Source organism: Aegilops tauschii, chromosome 2 (assembly GCF_002575655.3).
Source record: "Aegilops tauschii subsp. strangulata cultivar AL8/78 chromosome 2, Aet v6.0, whole genome shotgun sequence".
In the NCBI taxonomy this organism is placed as follows: Eukaryota; Viridiplantae; Streptophyta; class Magnoliopsida; order Poales; family Poaceae; genus Aegilops; species Aegilops tauschii.
In genome coordinates, this window is record NC_053036.3 from 647,780,480 (window position 1) to 647,794,886 (window position 14,407).

At 42.4% G+C, this 14,407-nt stretch overlaps 1 long non-coding RNA gene across 1 annotated transcript; it reads left to right on the forward strand.

The window, feature by feature from the left end:
• Nucleotides 1–1,687: 1,687 nt before the first annotated feature.
• LOC109764515 (uncharacterized) lies at nucleotides 1,688–7,159 on the forward strand. Its single transcript, XR_005769587.3, has 5 exons — nucleotides 1,688–1,986; nucleotides 2,295–4,435; nucleotides 4,531–4,600; nucleotides 6,331–6,551; nucleotides 6,739–7,159. It is a non-coding gene; the product is annotated as an uncharacterized lncRNA (long non-coding RNA).
• The last annotated feature ends 7,248 nt before the right edge of the window (nucleotides 7,160–14,407 follow it).

Genomic DNA, 14,407 nt, shown 5'->3' on the forward strand with positions numbered 1-14,407 from the left:
TCAAAAAATATGCGGAATAAGAAAATATTTGGAACTACAAAAATATTATCGTTTTCAGAACAAATTTGGCAATTGTTTTCCTAAATTTTCAAGAAACGTTCGAAATTTTGTAAAGATTGTTTTTAGGGTGCCGCTTTAGTGAGATTAAGGAACAAATTGCGCTTCGCTTATAGCGGAAACTGCCGTGGCTAGTTGCACACGTTGTGAATCAAAATTTGCGAGTTCGATACCTGTCAGCGCCTAGTTTTTTTTAATGTCACGCTCTCTTTCGTTTCCTGTTTTTGGGCCGGCCCAGTCGTGGGTCATGCTGTGCGGCAGCGCGCTATTGGATGCAAAGAGCGTCCAATAGGTGCTCTCGCTGGATCCAGAGTCTGAGGAAACAATCCCAGCTAGATTCAAATTTGAATGCGTCGAGCGGCCGGCCGTTGGGCCGCTAGCGATCCGTGACAGCCTTTTTTATTAGGAAAGATTATGTCTTCCTGCTACTTTAGAAAAGTTTGTGTCCGTTTTAGAAATCCCAAACACGCTTAATCTCACCTGGTCCCCACAGTGTTGCTTGCATGCATCCATGTGACCGCATGGTCCAACTAGTTTGCATGCATAAGAGTTTGCTCGACGCCTTTGTTCTGCTCTGGTTTTTTCCTTTTATTTTTTCTTTGGTTCTTTTTGTTTTTCAACTGTTTTCTTGGGGTTTTTCATTTTCTTCGTATAACTTCTGTTTTCTTTTGTTATTCATAGTTTTTTTATTTTTTTCCTCAATTTTCATGGTTTTTTATTCTCTTTCTCTTTCTCGGTTTTCACAAGTTTTTTCTTTTATTGTTCTTCGGTTTTCTTTGTTTCTTTCTTTGGTTATCATCGATTTTCTTTGGCTTTGTTCATTTCTCTTTATTTTCACCGGTTTTCATTGGTTTTGGGACCATTTTTATTTACTTTTTTGTTTCCTACGTGTTGTTTGTATCGTTATTCCTTGGTTTTTTATGTACATGTGAGACATTTTTTGAGACATCATTTTTAAAATACACAATAACATTTGAAAAAATATATTTTTATGTCTACTTTTTTCTTCTATATCAGGACCAATTTTATACATGTTTAACATTTTTCATAATACATGATTACATTTTTAATGAAAATGATTAAATTTTTAATACATGTTTGATGTCTATTTTTTCATAAACATTGTAGATTTTTTTCATATACATATAAAATATTATTTTATATAGGTATAACATTTTCCAAATACGCGATTCAATTTTTTTTGTAATGACACATACATTTTTTTGAAACGTATGAACATTTTGAAAATGTCACGAGATGTTTTTTGTATGCTATCAACATTTTTCATATACATTTGAAACATTTATTTTATATATGTCTAACTTTTTATAATATCACACAATATTTTTGAAACACATGATATTTTTAAAATGTCAAAACAATTATATACTATCAAAAGGTTTTATTTTGAATTAAGTTAATTTTTTTACATTGTGTTAAGATATTAAAAATTCAATTTTTAAATTTTGTTTGTAAAAAACCGGAAAGACGAACTTACCGGTAACCGACCTGGGCCGGCCCATTTGCGAGCCCTGACGCGAGCGGTCGCTCCAGCTCGCGTCAGGCGATGTGTGACCCTTCCCTCAAAAAATAAAATAAAAAAGGCGATGTATGACCCACACCAAACAGCGAGCGAGCAAGCAAACACTCTGCTCTTCCTCCTCTCCTCCCGTAGGAGGAAAAGAAAAAGAAAGGAGAAAATCTGGCGCCGAGCTTTTTGCTTGGTTTCTTGCCTTGCTCCAATCCTCCCCTTCCTCGTCGTCCGTGTCCCGCCGCCGCCGGCGTCATCCATCAAGACTGCTGCTGCCGCTCCACAGTATCTGCTGCTCAGCTCCAGCTCCAAGCTAGGTAAAGGACCCCCTCCTGCTGCCCGCAGATCGTCTCACGGGATTTCTCTTCCTCACCGAATCGTCTCCTATGAAGCTGCAGGTACTATACTTGGGTTCCGCTGCTCGATTCGTCACCCAGGCCAGGCTTAACTACTTCCTCCCCTCCCAGATTTATCAGTTTACAGACTTCCTGTATTGACCAGTAGTGTAGTGTAGTAGTATTCTCCCCCTTCTTGCTAATCAACGGCGGACCCCATCACTTCACTCTACTTAATTTTCCAACACCTCTAATTGCATTTTTAATCAGACGACCGGGCGTTTCTTTCTCTCATTAACCTTTTGTTAGCCCTGGCACCATACTACTTACTCTAGTTACTAGACTGGTAATTTCCTTCTCCATTTTTACAGGTGCAGACTCATAGAAAGGCGTGCCAAGCTTCAAAGCTCACTGTGTCTGTGTGGTTAATTGACTAAATGAGCTTTGAGGAACAATATGTGCAACCGAATGGCAGTCGAAAGCCTGGTATCATCAAACCACCTACTTCGGATCCATCTTGCTTGGGATCACCATCTTGCTTCGGCCCTGATAATGATTTCTGCCTTTATCCTGGCATGCCATTGTGTGGAACCTTATTTCAGAGACGATTCTACTCTGGGTTTCATAGGTATTGTACTGCCTTTTCCGGAACCCTCGTGCGCAAGGATTGACTAATAATGCCACCAAAGCTTCCACCAGCAAGCATCAAGGATGGCTCCAATGCTCCAATATTTCTCGGGTTTATATGCTTTGACGGGGAGATATTCGTATGCGCTACTGATGTGGAATCAGCCCCTTTGCATCGGCAAGATGATGTCGTGATATAGGACGTTCCTGCAAGAATGAGCTGTCTCTTGCACATTGTCCATGTGCACTCAAGTGGTTCATCAGCCATGGATCAACTGTATGTGAGATGGGAAAGTAGTGGCTGCACCCAAGTTTGGTGCACCCACGCAATGATAAGTAAAAAAAATATTAAAAAATTCTGAAACTTCGTGGCATTGATTACGAGCAAATGTTTTACAAGGTTGCAAAGTTTGGTCGCCAAATCAAATGATCTCCACAAAAATTTGCAAGCACGTAAAACATTTGGTCATAAGCGAAGTTGCAAAGTTTCAGAATTTTTTTATTTGTTTTGCTTAGTTTTCAATCATGGTTCAATCCTCACGGTACACATGTGGTGTTCTCTCGGAGGCACAATGAAGAACCACCAGTTAGCCCAAGTAATAATTCTGTAGAGCATAGTGTTGTGGCTGCGAGGACACATGCAAGGCGTAGTTTGGGGGGGGGGGGGGGGGGGGGGGGGGGGGACTGGAGTTTTTGTTGCTACTGCCCTAGGTTTTGTTGTTCTTGCATGGTTTGTTGTTCCACATGTTGGCAAGGTATCTACCCCTCAAAGCTTCACTCCTATTTTCTGTGTTTGCTGTGGCATTCGAAAGTTAAAACTTGATGCCACTCTTTTGGACAGGATCGTTCAAAATTCTTCTTATTTTAGTTTGCAAGCTCAGATAGACAAACCTTATATTTGTGTTCAACATAATAGTGGAGATAATGTAAAAAACTGGCAATACGGCCCTAACTATGTTATTGTTGACTCCTATGAAATGTATGGATATGGTGACATGCTTTAAGAATTTTTGTTAATCATTTGCGGTAGACTCGATCTTAGCATCTGAACTTTGTGCAATTGTGCAGCAAACTTCTGGAAATTCAAAGAAAAGATGGTGTAAAAAAACCTATATTGGATGATAATCAAGTTGCTCACGTTCTGGACTACTTTGTTCCCTTCATCAGCCTGATTACTCAATTTCTTGTCTCTTTTACCAGTCAGATAATCAAATGGAGGAATTGTGCCAACATCAAGGTCAATTAATTTGCTTTACACATGTGCATTATGAATGGAACATTGCTAACTATACTGTAGCTGGTAATAGCATCTTCAAATTTGTAAAGTTTGCCAGCATATTGGTTACAGTAATTTCCTCCTGTAAAAATAACCCTGAGTAATATGTATGAACCCGTGACTAGATGAGCTTGACAAACTGCTACCATTGGCTGGAGCAGCTATTCGGAGTATTGCAGTGTATATTTCCTTCTAATAGCTCGCTGGTTTGACTAGAATTTTGATAAAACAGTAGCAATTCTTCTCGTAAAATATGACTATCAAGATGTGTATAGTTCATTAAGTTGACAATCAGTAGGAAATTCTACCAAGATAATTAACTTATTGTCAGGGTACTCTGCTTTGAGAGGTATGTAGTAAATATTGGCTCTTTGCTGTTGAAATGGACAATCTGAAATACAGGTGAAAGCTTTCTTCTTCTGTAGCATGAAATGAAAGTTATATCTTTTTTATTATGTTTTAAAAATTGCAATACGTGGGAGATGGATGTGAAGTTGAGCCAGGTGACAAGAGGGGCACTGTAAAATTTGTTGGCCAAGTTGAACCCCTTGGACATGGATTTTGGGTTGGAGTGCAATACCATGAGCCACTCGGAAAGCACGATGGCATGTATGTTCATTCTCAAACTATGAAAGTGATGAATAGTTGATCTTTGAAGCAATAGCTCCTTGAAACATTTTTCTTTGATTTCTCGGATGCTGCAGGGTGAAAGGCGTCCGCTTCTATGTGTGCCCTCAAGGGCATGGAGCAATTGTCCAGCCAGAGAAAGTAAAGGTATCTGTCCTTGCTACATGACATACAATGCTTACGACCTGGCAACTGGTGCCATAATTTTGGCTGGATGGGTATTATTGCCGTGGCTGAACTTGAACGGTGCTTCCTCAAATAATTGAATTTCATATATATCCTCTAGGCTTTGTTCCCTTAAAACAAATTGCGCCTTAAAACAAATGGTGCTTGATCACGATGGCAGTTTGGTTGCAATGGCAAGTTGGCAACAACATGTTTCAGTGCATGTTAGGATGGTTTGCATGATATGGTATTATGATTGCAACGTCGGGCTTGTTGGATTGTGATGACGTTTGAATTGATGTATTGGAAGAGTTACAGAGGGGCAATTTATTCTAGCCTGCAGCACAAACCTACCTTACATTATATAAGCAACTTAAGCCGGAGCTAAAAGCATGTGCCCCTAGTAAGATGATTGTGAACATGCATAAAGTACCAGTAGTATTTGTTATTATGGTGGAAAAAAGAACTTATCCTTCTGCAGCGTGTCAAACTTTAGTCAGCAAAGGGAGAAGGAGTTGGACTTCGACTGACTAGCAGAACTTTACTAGTCATACTCCGCCTAAGAAGCAACCAAAGTTACTAGTCGTTCTCAACCTAAGAATGTCCATGCCCTCATTTTCCTGGGTGTTCAAAATGTCATGTTAACCTTTAAGCAGTCCTGAGTCATGGTCCCATTTTTATTTTGTGCTGTGTGAATGCTCTGAAGCGTGCCATGGAATCCAATATGTGTGTGGTCTTCAATCAGGAACATCATCTCTTCCTTATTTTTTTCCCTAGGCTCCTTTGTCTAAGACGCTATCTTTTGAAATCCGTTCCCTACATAATTTTCCTCATTCTCTTTCTCTGTTTTGGCTGGGAGCTACATGTGTTGGGGGGGGGGGGGGGGGGGGGGGGGGGGGGGGGGGGGGATTTACCTCTTTGATTGATAATAATCTTCCGTTTCTGTCATCGCTTCTCTCTCTCCCTATCGGGTTGTCCAGTCATTTTCTGATTGTGTTGGCCTGTTCAAAATAGCACTGGAAGGTTTTCATTGGGTCTTAATGATCAAAACCATTAGCCCCGGGCCATCAGTTTGTCGAGCCTTTTTTTGGGTCTGGGGAACATGGGAGTTTTTCCACTGTGAGAGAACCAATGGAAAAGATGACAAGAATCTGGACGGAGGCATTTTTTACACACATGTACACATGCCAGTAACTGGACAAAAAATCGACTGTTGCTCAAAGGAAAAATAGCTGACTGTTGATTAGGCACTCCCATTTAGTTGAAAGCATCAGAGAAGCTTCCTTGACCAACACGGTAAATCAAGAAAACAGCAGTAGCAGCCACAGCAACAGGAGCTGAATATGCAACAGCAATCCGGGGATGCATGCCCAGATAGAAACTAAGTTCCTACTCACGAACCATATAACAAGCTACACCAAGTAAGAAGTGTATAACAATTAGCTCATAAGGGCCACCATTGTATAACCACTCATCAACAGATGCAACTCCCAAATTGAACAATAGCACCAGAGATAACATTTACTATATTTATACTACTTGGTAGTTGGTACCCTTCCAAGAATAGCACATCCATTGGATTAGGTCCTGTGCCGCACATTCGTGGCTCTAGTGATTCAACGTGTTCCGCTGTGATTTAGCAATAGTGCCCTTCAGTCTTGTAAGTCCTTGCCTTGGTAAGATGATTCATTATGTGTTATCTTATTCTGCAGCATTATTTGACAGTGTACTATATGTCACCCTTTGCCACCATGACACTAGCTCTACCAGCAATATTGCTCGAAGGAGGCGTTGTAATCAACTTGTTCTACACTCACGACCCCATCTTTTCTATGCTGATTATCATCCTCGGCTCAGGGGTGCTCAACTTCTCCATCTTCGACGTGATCTGTTCAACCACAGGGTGCCCTTCAATGTTACTGGCAATCTTCAAGTAAGATCATCCTGGACTATGTTTCCTTCTCTCCAACTTTGACTTGGTTTACTCTGGATGAACCATATGTGATGACAATAATGACCACCACTACATGCTTCTGTTTATGTTATCGTTTGTGATAAACTCCTTTTTGGAGTGGAGAGTAATGTGTTTGATGACATAGCGTTAACCCTATTTTCTGCAGAAGCTGAATTCCAAGTTTCCCCAGATGGTGTCTTGTGTCAACTTCATACGATCTTCCATCAGAGCTTACGGTGCAATCTGCATGGTCAAAGCGAAGCCATTGATCAAGTCGAGTCCAAGGACCATTGGAAGAGGATTTCCCCCATGCCATTTGGCGTTCTACAAGAACATTGTGCTCGGAAATGACACTCCGGCCTCCTTCACTCCTGCAACCACATGTACCATGGCATCATCGTGCGCTTCTTACTACCACATGTTTCCTGTAAAAAATAAGTAGTAGAGTTGTGGTGTTGCTGCCTATAACATCTTTTCTGATTCAGTGTGATGCACTTGTTCTGCAGTGGTTAGTTTGGAGTAAGCATTTTGAGTGGTGGGATACTGACAGTGCTTAGTTTCAACAGTTTTGGTTTCTGTTCTACCATGGTTGGCTGCCTCGCCATGTGTACGAATTCCATATTGGCAGAGTCCTTCATGGGTGCACATTTGACAGGTACATGCACTGGTGCTTTAGCGGCTGGTGTGGTCTGGCATATACGTACAATGTTAAAGCATTTTATAGGATCGTCTTTCTTTCTAAAATTATTAGTTTCCTTTCGAGTTCGAGGGTCAAAAGATTTAGTTATTGCTGTAATGTTACTGCCAAATTCAATCTTTTAATCTCTTGACTCGGTAAGATAATTTATTATGTGTTTTCCTTATCTGCAACATTAACATGGCACCCTTTGCCGCCATCATACTGACTCTGCACACATGACTCGATCTTGTCTGTGCCGATTATCATCCTAGACTCAGGGGTGCTTGCCTTTGGCCTCAACTTGTCCATCTTCCACGTGATCCAATCAACCACCGCAGTGAACTTGAATGTTGCTGGCAACCATAAAGTAAGACCGACCATTCTGGACTATGTTTTCTGCCCTCTACGTTTCTCCTCTATTTCTTTCTAAAAACCGATCCTCGCCGCTGCAGGTTGCTGTTGCGGTATCGGTCTCATGGTTGACCTTCCGGAAACCCAATGAATGCAATTTGGTGCGCAATCATGCTCGTCGGCTGTACTTTCTCCCAACAGCCCCCGAGGAGCCAAGGAACGAAACCTTGGCCACTTCCCATAGTTAGCTAAACAGGAATGTAAAGTAAACCTAGAATGGCATATACGCTATGTGATTTGACTATGCCGGTTTTGAATTGTACAACAACCTATAACTGAGAGGATCCGTGTATTTTGGACCTCACTTACTCCAAAAGTCTGTGTAGACTTGGTAGAAATTAACAAGTGACACTCATTGTATGTACACTGCTTGGAAAATACAGTAGCTAAAAAGAAGTCAGAGGATGAGCTGGATAACAGAACTGCGAGAGAAGTTCATCAGTGAACAGAGCATGCCTGCCTCGGCTTTGTCCTGGTTGAGAGATTTTTTATTTTTATTTTTGCCCCACTGTTGTTTGGGCACTTTGGTTGTGTGGATTTGGTAGAGGATGCTGCCTTCACCACCTGTGGCGGCGCGATGGTCATTACATTAGGTGGGTGGCGCGGATAGGTCACGACCTGACAAGCACAGACATCGAGTGATGTTATTTCCATTGATCTATGGAACAATGGGCTTGTTACTAATAAATAACTAGTAGAATGCCCGTGCGTTATTACGAGCTCATAACATGATCATGACGTAAGAATTTAATAAAGGTAGAATGAAATGGTTGATTTTAATAACAGGCTCAGAAAAGAGGATGATATCTTGATTAATACTTTTCTTTGGTTTATGGTGCATATAAGATATCAGTGCGTTGCTATGGGTTTAAGCAATATTTAAAAAGTGATGGCGTGTGACTGATTGTCCTCGGTCTTCACCATCGTCTTTGAAGGCGCGGTGAGAGCTTTCGATCGTCAACCCTTGGTCGTCCTCGAGCGAATGATCATCAATCTTGTCCTATTGTGTCTATTGTCCTTTCCCGCGACCGCCCATGTCGCGAGTGTGTTGTGGCCATTGTCCATGTTGGCAAGCGTTGGTCGGCCATTTCGTTGAGAGCCTGCTGCGGCTAAAAAAACTAACTTATATGTACAGACATTGACCAAAACAACTGTATAATTCACAAGCATCGGCGTAGCATGCGGCTTATGAGTGCGTTGGGAAAAATATTGCCTTACACTTGTCTCCTCTATACAAGCAATCACATCACCCAGCCCACCACTACAGGAATCAGCTACTTTGCCATCTGCCACGGCAGACGGCAAAGGCAAGGATGGCGGACGGCAAAGGCCTTTACCGTCTGCCGCGGACGGCAAAAGGCTCCGGCAAAGTAGGCTACGGTAAAGAGCTTCTTTGCCGTCTGCTTTCTGAAGTGGACGGCAAAGGGGCCTTTGCCATCAGCGGCTGACGGCAAAGAAAGCCGACGGCAATAAATGTGCTGTTAGTCCGCTAGGCGGCTAACGGCAGCCTTTGCCGTTCGCCACTGACGGCAGCATCCGGCCTTTGCCGTCCGCCGAATGACGTCAGCTGGACGTCACTGCGGGACAAGCCTTTGCCGTCTGCCACTGTAGGCAAAGCCTTTGCCGTCCGCCGCTGTAGGCAAACTGACCAAATGGGTCAGCTTCCAGGGAGCACAGGTGGCCGCCGCGTGGCTACTTTGCTGTCCGCGGCAGACGGCAAAGGCGCCTTTGCCATCAGCGGCTGACGGCAAAGGTGCCTCTTTTTTCTGTTTTTTTAAATCCAGCAATTTTCACAGCAAATATATGACATATATATATATACATATATATATTTCACAGGGCTATTTAACAGCAAACATATGACATATCCAGCACATAAGTTTCATCGTGCATACATATATAGTTCCATCCATCCATACATAGCAAGTTGCACATACACATTGTTCCATCCATACATATTAGAATGCAAAGTTTCATCAAGATAGCAAGTTCCATCATAGCAAGCTAGAAGAATACTAGAGGAGAATGAAAGAAAAAACAAGCACTCCATCATAGCAAGCTAGCTTCCGTGAAGTGAATGAAATCTGCAAAAAGGCAAATAAGAAAGTTAGAAAAAGGTGACTAGAAGAAGAAGTATATGCCATTTATGAGCTAACTTAGGTGAAATGGATCATTTATGAGCTAACTTAGTTGAAATGGATAGTTTATGAGCTAACCTAGGTGAAATAGATCGTTTATGAGCTAACTTAGGTATAATGCATCATTTTAGAGCTAACCTAGGTAAGATGGGTCATTTTGGAGCTAACCTAGGTGAAATGGATCGTTTTTGAGCTAAGTTAGGTGAAATGGATCGTTTATGAGCTAACCTAGGTGAAATAGATCGTTTACGAGCTAACTTTGGTAAAATGCATCATTTTAGAGCTAACCTAGGTGTGATGGGTCATTTTGGAGCTAAACTAGGTAAAATGAATCGTTTGTGAGCTAACCTAGGTGAAATGGATCGTTTATGAGCTAATCTAGGTAAAATGGGTCATTTTAGAGCTAACTTGGGTAAAATGCATCATTTTGGAGCGAACCTAGGTAAGATGGGTCATTTTGGAGCTAACCTAGGTAAAATGGGTCATTTTAGAGCTAACATAGGTAAAATGGATCATTTTGGAGTTAGTCTAGGTAAAATGGGTCATTTTAGAGCTAACTTGGGTAAAATGGATCATTTATGAGCTGACTAAGGTATAATGGGTCATTTTAGAGCTAACTTAGGTAAAATGGATTGTTTATGAGCTAACTAAGCTAATTATGCCATTTTTGACATAAGTAAGCTAAGTACATGTCATTATTGAGCAAACCTAGTTAACTAAGCATACTAGAGCTAACTTAGGTCATTTTGGAGGAAACAAAGCTAAGTATAGATCGTTTTAGAGCTAACTTAGGTAAAATGGATGGTTTTGGAGGTCAGTAAGCTTATTAAGTCATTTTGGAGGAAAAGAAGCTAACTCTAGGTCATTGTGGTAAGCATATTGGAGGAAATAAGGCTAAGTCTAGGTCTTTATGCATTTGTTAAGCAAAACACTAGAAGAAACTTACCAGCCCCACCATCTTTCAACACCTGCCATGACAAAGAGTAAACGAAATTAGTACACCATAAAAAAATTACCGACATGAATAATAATATGTATATCACTTAAGTGTATCATCATCAAGTACAACATAAAAAAATTGAATACCTGACACTACTAATAATCTCGATCACTATCATCAATAAATGCATAATCATCATCATCACTATAATCAATGACGGGCTCATAGGGTTCAGTGGCATCAACATGTGGAAAGCCACCTTGACGTAATCGGTCAAGCATTGACAGGTCATCCGCAGCAGTAACCTCTTCTTGTTCCGGCTCTTCTTGTTCCTCCTCTGGGTTGATGTCGGATTCACTGTCGCTGTCTACTTCAATGTTTTGGGGTGAAGTATAGCAGTTCTTGAAACGCTTTTTGGAAAGACGTGTCTCTTGGAAGAATTCTCCTTCATATGTGTTTGGGTTAATGTGAGGTTCATAATCCTCTTCCTTTAGGGGAGATAGTCTAGCACGTGGCGGCACTTCATAAACGACATCCCAACCTTTCAGATTTGGATTAGTTTGGCAGGCCCACGGTAGATAGAATACTTGGGTCGCCTGTTGAGCCGTAATATAGACATCAGGAACATCTAAATGGGTGCTTTGTTTGATTTCAACTAACCCTATATGTTCATGAGTCCTTCTAGTCTCCTTCGGCTAAAACCAATAACATTTGAAGAGTACGACATTCGGTGGGTTGTCACCATAGAATAGAAGTTCATAAATTGCTTCAAGTCTCCCATAATACTCGGTACCTCCTTCGCCGATAGCAGATACACAACAATTTATAGACTGTCGGTCAGCCATAGATAGCTCTTTGCCATAGGTACGAAAACGATACCCGTTGATGTCGTATTTGTCAAATGAACGGACCTTATAGTCAAAACTATTAGCGACTTGTCTCAATTCGGCGTCCATAGACTCTGAATTAGCCTACAAGTTTAATACGAAAGGATTGTTGCATTAGGCAGAAATTAGCGAATGAAACGAAATGGTCTAATAGAAATTACCGTTTGTTTGAACCAAGAGATGAAACTGGGATAGCCGCCTCCTTGCTTTGTGAGAAGCTCATACTCTTCGACGGAATCCTTTTGGATCACCGCTCCATACGAGAATATGGCGACGTATCGACTGTATGAAATATCCAGGAATAAGAGCAGTTCAAAGGAAATAGAAGTTGCGAAACAATGTACCGAGAACTTACTCGATGTACGGCCGCACTTCTGTCAGGTTGTTGAAGATATACAACGTAATGGTCCGCCATTCTTCGTTATCCAAAGATACTGGTTTCGAACCACTGGCTGGTGCGAGATTCCCTTTGAATAGGCTGAGGTTGGATCCACCCTTTTGAGGTTCGTCAGCATTGTACCGAGGCTTCGGATTATGCAAATTACGATTTTTGGCTTCGTAGTGTGCTGTCACGAAGTTTGCCGCCTCCTCAGTGATGAATGCCTCAGCCATCGATGCTTCAATTCTACGTTTATTTTTACATTTTTGTCGAAGCGTCTTTTGCATCCTCTCAGTTGGGTGGCACCAACGATTTTGCACGGGCCCCCCAAATCTTGCCTCGGTCGGGAGATGCAAAATCAAATGCTGCATTGGATTAAAGAAGCCCGGTGGAAATATCTTCTCTAACTTGCAGATCAACTCCGGCGCCAACTCTTCCATTTCTTCTAGCACGCCAGGCGATAGTTCTTTCGCACAAAGAACACGGAAGAAATAGCTGAGTTCTGCCAGTACTAGCCATTCATCCTCAGGGATGAAGCCACGCAACATCACTGGCATTACCCGCTCAATCCATATGTGCCAATCATGACTCTTGAGACCAAATATCTTCAATTTATCAAGACTCGCTCCCCTCTTTAGATTCGCTGCATACCCATCGGGGAACATCAACTGCATTTTCACCCACAAGATAATTTCCCTCATTGATGGCCTTCCAAGATTGAACCATGCCTTTGGCTTCGTCCAGTTATGCTTTCCTTTCGGTTCTTTCATGTTTTGTAACGGCCTATCACATAGCGTCTCCAGATCGACTCTAGCCTTAGTATTATCCTTTGACTTCCCATCTATGCCGAACAATGTACCAAAAAGTGCCTCGGCGATATTCTTCCCAGTGTGCATCACGTTGATGTGTGTGGGCAAAGGAGGTCTTTGAAGTAAGGCAGATCCCATAAGCATGTCTTGTGAGTCCAGGCGTGCTTAGAATTATACCCCTTGAAGTACCCTGGACGCTCTGGATCTAGCTCGAGAGCGTTTAACTGATCCAGGGTCTGTTGGCTTGTCAACGCAGGTGGTGCAGAGTTTTTGACAACTCTACCTCTAATGAAGTTCTTCTTGTCTTTCCTGAACTTATGGCGAGGATCCATGAACTGTCTATGCATGTCGAAGCAAGAAAACTTGCGACCGGCCTGAAGCCAACGAAACTCAAGAGCTCCCTTGCATGTGGGGCACGGGAACCTTCCATGCACACACCAGCCAACGAATAGCGCATACGCCGGCAAGTCATGCGTCGAGTACATGTACCAGACACGCATTATGAAGTTCTGTTTGCTATAGGCGTCGTATGTCTTGAACCCATTATCCCAGGCTTCTTGCAATTCGTCCTTAAGCGGCTGCATGTACACATTCATATTTTTCCCCGGATAGTTGGGCCCTGGAATTATCAACGTCAGGAAAATGTTCTTTCTTTGCATAATCTGTCCGGGGGGGGGGGGGGGGGGGAGATTGAGTGGAAAGACAAATACGGGCCAACAACTGTATTGGGCTGCCGTCAGAACAAACACATTGAACCCATCCGTGCTGATGCCGACTCGAGGATGCCTCGGATCTGCTGCTTTGTCAGCATGTATTTCATCAAACTTTTTCCATGCAACACCATCCGATGTGTGTACGATCATCAGATTCCCATCTGCATCTAGTTCGGTTCTTTTGCCCGTTTTGTGCCATGTCATCTGTCTGGCCGTCTCTTCGACCATGAAAAGACGTTGAAGTCTTGGTACGATTGGCATATACCGAAGAACACTAACGGGGATTTTGGTCTGTGTCTTCTCACCCATACCATTGTCTACCACAACACACCTAGAAGACTTGCAAATGGGACAATAGTTCAAGTCCGCATAGTCAAGCCTAAATAAGACACATCCTTTCTCACAGGCATGTATCTTCTCATAGGGCATCTTCAGTGCACGGAGGATTTTGTACGACTGGTACAGGTTTGTAGGCATTACATGGCCTTTGGGTAGAAAGCGTCCAAATACTGTCATCATTGCGTCGTAGCATTCTCTGCCCAAGTTGAACTGAGCCTTTAGAGCCATTACTTGTGAGATGGCATCCAACTGACAAAGCTCAGTGTGCTCGTGGAGCGGACGTTTTGAAGACTCCAACATTTCATTGAAGGCCTTTGCAGATTCCTCCATCTCCTTGTCCGAATCCCGAGCATCATCGAAGTCTTGCACCATGTTTTCCATCCCGGTACGATGCTCGTCGGTGCGACGACGATCCACCTCAGCTCGGTCATGTTGGGCAGACTCACCATGATATGTCCACACCGTATAATCGGGCGTAAAACCACTCTTCTGCAGGTGTTTGCCCATTTCAGCCTCCGTCCTCTTTTCCCAATTGCCGCA